At 43.9% G+C, this 7,500-nt stretch overlaps 1 protein-coding gene across 2 annotated transcripts in view; it reads left to right on the top strand.

Annotated features, from left to right (window-relative positions):
* LOC122969999 (semaphorin-6D-like) overlaps nucleotides 1-7,500 on the top strand; it is a 140,169-nt gene that overhangs the window by 70,405 nt on the left and 62,264 nt on the right. The window lies entirely within an intron of this gene.

Below are 7,500 nucleotides of genomic sequence, written 5' to 3' on the forward strand. Positions count from 1 at the left end.
AAGGTTTGAGTTCCTACATTTCCCAGAATGCCTTTAGACAGGCTCTGCGGACGGGTTGTGAATGTGTGAAATAAATAAATAATTGATATTTTTTTAATAATAATAATAATAATAATAATAATAATAATAATAATAATAATAATAATAATGACATGAGAGTGTTTTTGTGGTTCTGAGATTTTACGTAAAATATAATTCTGCTGATTTTCTATATTTGTCTTCATGTTTGGATCCAAACCAACAGTGAACTGATCTACTAACGAGTACTGTGTGTGTATATATATCTGATTAAAAACACGTCATGTGACCCAGCGCAGTGCTGCTCTGGGTCACATGATCCTTCATCAGGAAGAGTTTTGGTTTAGAAACGACTCCAAACACTAAGAACAGCATCAGGTTTTCAGTCTCTGGAGAGCAGTTCAGTGTGAGGCAGACGCCACTGAGCATGTGCAGAACGTGGTTCTGAGTGTGTCTGGGAGGTCAAAGGTCACACAGCTGCAGGTTTCATTAATTCAGTCGATGATAAAATAATAAACGTAATAAAGTCGAGTTTAAAGTTTCTTGTTGCAGAAACGATGGAGGAGGAAGTGAAAGAGTCTCAGCAGGTTGTTATCCAGCAGGTAAAAGGTGACAGACAGAGGTGATAACAGGCGCTGTGGCTGTTGCCACGGTAACCGGATGATGGGATGTCACTGAGCTGAGAAAGTGACCTTTGTTGTTGATAAAGAGAGAGAAGGAGAGAGAGAGAGAGAGTAAAGGAATTTAAAAAAAAGAAAGATGAAAAGTAAAGAAGAAAGGTGAAGGATGAAGGACGGAGGAAATAAAAACAAAAGGAAGAAAATGAAAGAAAGAAAGAAAGGAGGAGGGAGGAGGGAGGGAGGAGGAGGGAGGGAGGGAGGGAGGAGGGAGGAGGGCTGGAGGGAGGAGGGAGGGAGGAGGAGGAGGGAGGGAGGGAGGGAGGAGGGAGGAGGGAGGAGGGCTGGAGGGAGGAGGGAGGGAGGAGGAGGAGGGAGGGAGGAGGGAGGAGGGCTGGAGGGAGGGAGGGAGGGAGGAGGGAGGGAGGAGGGAGACAGAAGGACTGGAAAAAGAAAATGAGGAAAGAAAGAAAGGAGGAGGGAGGAGGGAGGGAGGAGGAGGGAGGGAGGGAGGGAGGGAGGGAGGGAGGAGGGAGGAGGGCTGGAGGGAGGGAGGGAGGGAGGAGGGAGGGAGGAGGGAGACAGAAGGACTGGAAAAAGAAAATGAGGAAAGAAAGAAAGGAGGAGGGAGGGAGGGAGGGAGGGAGGGAGGGAGGAGGGAGGAGGGCTGGAGGGAGACAGAAGGACTGGAAAAAGAAAATGAGGAAAGAAAGAAGAGATGAAAGGAGAAAGGGAGGGAAGAAAGAATGAAGGAAAGGAGGAAGAAAGCAAAGAAATAAACAATCAGAGAAAGAAGGAAGAACCTGAAGGAGGAGAGAAAGAAAAACAAACAGAAGTAAAGGAAACAGGAAGGAAGGAATAAATAAAAGGAGAAATGGAGCAAAGGAAGAGAGAGAGAATAAAAAGAGAGATGAGGGAGGAAAGAATAACAAGAACAAAGAACGAAGGAATAAAAGGAGAAATTGAAGAAAGAAGAAGATAGAAGAAGAAGAAGAAGGGGAGGGGAAGGGGAGTGTTTAACCCCGTAACATCCACCCTTTTTATAGAAGTTTCACCCAAATGGAAAAGCTTGTAACAGAAGAGCTGATGCAGGTTTCAGGCTTCTAGTTTCTACATCAGTTCCAATAAAGAACAACAAAGTGTTTCAGGTCCTCGTCTGTAACGAGTCAGACATTAATAATAATAATCAGGACCTGCTTTATGCCAGAACTATGCAGAACACCACAAACCTTCTACATCCTGTCAACCTGTATAATATTCCAGACCTTCAGGCCGGATCTTATGGGAGCTGGTTTATAGTTTGTGGTGTCACTGGTGTCCCCGAACTTCTCCCATCATCTCCAACAACTGGCCCGGTGGATGTTAATGGTTAAATTCATCCACGTTTATCATTTTTTGTCCGTTTACGTAGATGTTTATGTAGATGTTTACGTAGATGTTTACGTAGATGTTTACGTAGATGTTTACGTAGATGTTTACGTAGATGTTTACGTAGATGTTTACGTAGATGTTTACGTAGATGTTTATGTAGATGTTTACGTAGATGTTTATGTAGATGTTTACGTAGATGTTTACGTAGATGTTTACGTAGATGTTTATGTAGATGTTTACGTAGATGTTTACGTAGATGTTTACGTAGATGTTTACGTAGATGTTTACGTAGATGTTTATATAGATGTTTACGTAGATGTTTACGTAGATGTTTACGTAGATGTTTACGTAGATGTTTACGTAGATGTTTATGTAGATGTTTACGTAGATGTTTACGTAGATGTTTATGTAGATGTTTACGTAGATGTTTACGTAGATGTTTACGTAGATGTTTACGTAGATGTTTACGTAGATGTTTACGTAGATGTTTATGTAGATGTTTACGTAGATGTTTATGTAGATGTTTACGTAGATGTTTACGTAGATGTTTATGTAGATGTTTACGTAGATGTTTACGTAGATGTTTATGTAGATGTTTACGTAGATGTTTATGTAGATGTTTATGTAGATGTTTACGTAGATGTTTATGTAGATGTTTACGTAGATGTTTACGTAGATGTTTACGTAGATGTTTATGTAGATGTTTACGTAGATGTTTACGTAGATGTTTACGTAGATGTTTATGTAGATGTTTACGTAGATGTTTATGTGGATGTCGGGACAGTCTCAGTATGTTTCTGTTGGTGAAGTACAGAGTTAAAGTCTCTCAGAGAGACGACAGTCAGTGGATGTAAATCACAGTATCGTCTGCATACTGATGAGCAGCGGTCCAACAGTCCAACCCTGCGGCGGCGCTCCCATGATGCAGCGCTGCTGTCGGCCATTTAGATCAGATTTAATCCAGTTTGGTGCGTTGATGGAAAGGTTGTAGCCGGTTTGTTGAGGAGTGTTTGATGGTTCAGGAGGATTTTTATGTGAACAGCATCACGGCTCTCGTCAATCAGATGTTTGTCTTTTTCATTTGTTTACATTAAAGTTATTTAGATCGATTTAATGAGCAGCAGCTGAATGTTGTTTTCTGTGCAGTCAGTTGTTCTGCTGAACGACCTGAGATGTCGGGAGTAGAGATGTTTACCTCCAGATATACATGAAGGGTTTTTATAACTGCTTTCATTAAGACACTTGTCTTTTATTTTGTACTTGTGTTTTACTGTTGCCTTTTGATTCTCTAATGATGAAAGAAAGAAAATTGCTTTAGCTTTTCTAAGTTGCGTAACAACAGATCATACATGTGCATGTGTTGTGGTCAGCGGACAGTACAGATGATGAGGATGAGGAAGAGGATGCAACATATTTATTTTACCAGCTGTGAGGCACCGACACCTCTGATGCGTGCAGAGGACCGAGACGTTAAAACAAACACACAAACTCTGATCTGAGTGACATTCAGCTCAGAAATACTCACAAAATTCAGTCTGTAGATTTGTGTAGAAGGACGTCAGGACGACGTTCAGACGACTGACGTCTGGACAGACGACTGACGTCTGGACAGAGTTCCATCAGGTGGATGTTAGATCCTAACTCGTACATCTACACACATCTATAGGTTGAACTTTGTGACTGTTTCAGGAAGTGCTGTGAACTTTAACCCACTGGGTTGACAGATCCGATATGAATCAGATGTAGACCACAGATGGCTCAGATCTGATCTAGACCCCAGACTGCAGAGTGGACCTGGATGCTCATAAGTTCAGCTTCAGGTCCAGATTTCAGGTTGTTCAGGACTGAAGCCAGAATGATCAGTGGAATCAATATGTTCAGCCTTTCAGCGTCGTGTGTGTAGATTTGAGTTGAGCTCCATCAGCTTTCTCATTTATTCTAAAAGACTTTATGATGGAGAGGAAGCCGACGCGTGTCGCAGCCAGGATGAGTTGGCGAGCGTCGTCACGCGTTCTCTGATCCGAGCAGACACACACAGATCCGAGCTGCATGAAATCAGGATTTCACACTTTAACAATCTGAGCCTGCAGATCGATTACAGCAAGGATTAGTTCTGTGCTCGCTGCGTGGTGTCATCATTAATACTGTAGAGGAGGAGGAGGAGGAGGAGGAAGGGGGGGGGGGAGGAGGAAGAGGAGGAGGAGGAGGGGTGGGGGGGGGGGGGGGCTGCACTGTCGCTCCACTTTCGTTCTGCTCATTGTCTTGTTTTTGTTTTCTAGGTGGTCTCTCAGGTCCCTGTCTGTTATAAAGTCTGTTTTAGAGTTTGTCCTTCATTCTGACACACACACACACACACATATACACACACACACACAGACACACACACACACACACACACACACACACACACACACACACACACACTCACAGTGGGAGAAGCTGGTGCCTGTCAGGATGAAAACTGATTCCACTTTCTCAGTCTAGCACTCAGGGCGCCAAATCAAGGCCAACACACACACACACACACACACACACACACACACACACACACACAGGTGATGACATGAGTGTGTGTGTGTGCAGGTCCACAGACAGGAATACAGTTACTCAAAGTATTTACAATTTAACAATTGCAGGATTCCTAATTTTGCAGTTTTGATAGAAGCTTTAACGTTCTGACAGTGAACCAAGCAGAACGGTTCTAAACATGATGGATGATGGAACTATGTTAGTGGTTCATGTCCTGGCTTTAAGGCAGTGGAATAAAAGTCTAAATAGAGTACATAAAGTACATAAAGTACATAAAGTACATTCTTCTTGATCTGACTGAAGGGGTCCGTGTGTGTGTGTTTGTTGGGATGTAACAGATCATTAAACTCACGGTTCAGATCGAATCACGGATTTGAGTCACGGATCATTTTTATCAGCAAACAAAAAAAAGGAGGGAGACACATAAAACTTTGTATTCCACATTCAAGATGTTCAATGTTTAAATAAAATCTTAAAATATATAAAATATGAAATGTTCAACTGTTAAATTAAAAGTTAAATAGCAATATGAGGCCTGAAACCTTCCTCCTTTAAACACAGTGAATGAAACAACAGCCTTCGTCCACATCATCATGAACGAACGTCTCGTCCTGCAGTTTAGTTTGTTGAACGAGCCGCCAAACAAACATTCACCGGGAAAAGTGCACCGCTAATATCAGTTAGCAGCTAGATGCTAATCAGCTGCTCCGCCGCGGCACATTAAACATCCTGTAAACATCTGCAGACGTCACTACGGACCCGTTAGATGCTGGTTTGATCCCAGTTAGCGACGCGCTGGCGGTCCATGACTTCTACTCACAGCAGTTTGTTTACTTTATTTTAAATGAGATATTAAATGTTGCAGTTAATCCACAGTTCACATGTGTGCCGAAACGCAGCTTCCTGTCTGTTGGTCTGAACGCTGATGAACCGTCGTCCGTCTGAGATTCTGCTGCTGCTTCGTTTAGATAATTGACAGGAATCAGCCGGTCGCAGCTTCCTGTTTGTGTGCCGGATGCTTCAGACCACAGATCACCGCCTGTCCGCCCACCGCGACGCCGTAGATTAACTGTTATTGTGAGAATGTCAGAAGGACTTTGAGGTTTTAATGAGATTGGTGTCAGAGAGGTCGCGGCGGCCCGGCTGAGATGTTTATTATGAAGGCTGATAATTGGTAATGAGATTAAGGTCGGCAGCGTGAAGGCAAATTCAGCGATTTGGTCATTAACAGCTTCCAGAGAGGAGGACGGGGGGGGGGGGGGGGGGGGCAGATGGAGGGGTGATCTGGTCATTGATCTACACAGGAAGTCAAACCCTGGTGGTCTGGAACCGGCGAGGAGGATCCAGACCTGCTCATACTCAACTATATATGTGCTGCTGATTGTAAACTCAACATGTTTGTGATAATAATTACAGACCTGTGATGAATAAAAGGAGCTGCATCTCAACTTAGATCAAAATGTTGCTGCTTTTAAAGAGAATCAAGTTCAAACTGACAGAAAATAGTTGAATGAATAAATATTGATGTGTGATGACGTGTCAGTGGTGCATCGTTATGTCAGACTGTCAGACTGTGTTGAAGGTCTCGGTCGTGTCCTCTGCTGTATCTGGATTATCTGAGTCTAATGTGTGAATATAATATGTTCATGTCAGTGTTCACAGTGTTCACATCCTGAGCAGCGAAGGGTTAAACATGTTCAGGTGAAACCGGTCATATTGATTCATGCTGCAGTAAATGTGTAATGGATCAAACTCCGCCCTCCCTGATCGAGTGTGACTGTCAGCCTTTTATATAAATCAGTGTGATGTCCGCAGGGAGCAGAAGACGAGCGAACTTCCTGTTTGAGCCCCATGTGACGGATTAGTCCCGCCGTATAAATGACAGATGTCCCCGCTGGCAGGAAGATCATGTTCAGGCAGCAGAAAACACGCCAGGACGACGAGGAGAACAAGATCTTTCAATTATCCAAATGAGTCGAGGCTGACTGAGAGGATTCAGACTGCTGCACAAACAAAGAGATGTGGGTGAGACAGAGGAACCCCAGGAGACCTCTGGAGACCTCTGGAGACCTCTGGAGACCCCAGGAGACCCCTGAAGACCTCTGGAGACCTCTGGAGACCCCTGAAGACGTCTAGAGACCCCTGAAGACCTCTGGAGACCCCTGAAGACAGCCCGAGACGTCATCACAGGAAGGATTTCTTAGATTTGACAGACGGACTCGACATGAGACCGATGTTACAAACTGAGAGGCAAGAAACTGCCTGTAAAACAGAAAAAAAACCTTTTTAATGATTAAAAGGTTGAAAAGTTTAAGGTGCTGGAACCGTAACAGTGATGATGAGGGTATGATGAAGGGTGATGTTGAGGCCTCCTGCTGGAAAATTATTCACTTCTGTCTCTTCACTGTTTTTAACTTATTTGAAATGTTGATGTTTGCGGCGTTGAGGCGGTTACTGCTCGTTACTGCTCGTTAGTATTCGTTAGTGCTCGTTACTGCTCGTTACTGCTCGTTACTGCTCGTTACTACCCGTTAGTGCTCGTTACTGCTCGTTACTGCTCGTTACTGCTCGCTACTGCTCGTTACTACCCGTTAGTGCTCGTTACTGCTCGTTACTGCTCGTTACTACCCGTTAGTGCTCGTTACTGCTCGTTACTACCCGTTAGTGCTCGTTACTGCTTGTTACTGCTCGTTACTACCCGTTAGTGCTCGTTACTGCTCGTTACTACCCGTTAGTGCTCGTTACTGCTCGTTACTACTCGTTACGTCTCGTTACTACTCGTTACGTCTCGTTACTGCTCATTACTGCTCGTTACTACCCGTTAGTGCTCGTTACTGCTCGTTACTACTCGTTACGTCTCGTTACTACTCGTTACGTCTCGTTACTGCTCATTACTGCTCGTTACTGCTCATTACTGCTCGTTACTACCCGTTAGTGCTCGTTACTGCTCGTTACTGCGTCACAC

The sequence above is a fragment of the Thunnus albacares genome, chromosome 19 (genome assembly GCF_914725855.1).
Source record: "Thunnus albacares chromosome 19, fThuAlb1.1, whole genome shotgun sequence".
NCBI lineage: Eukaryota > Metazoa > Chordata > Actinopteri > Scombriformes > Scombridae > Thunnus > Thunnus albacares.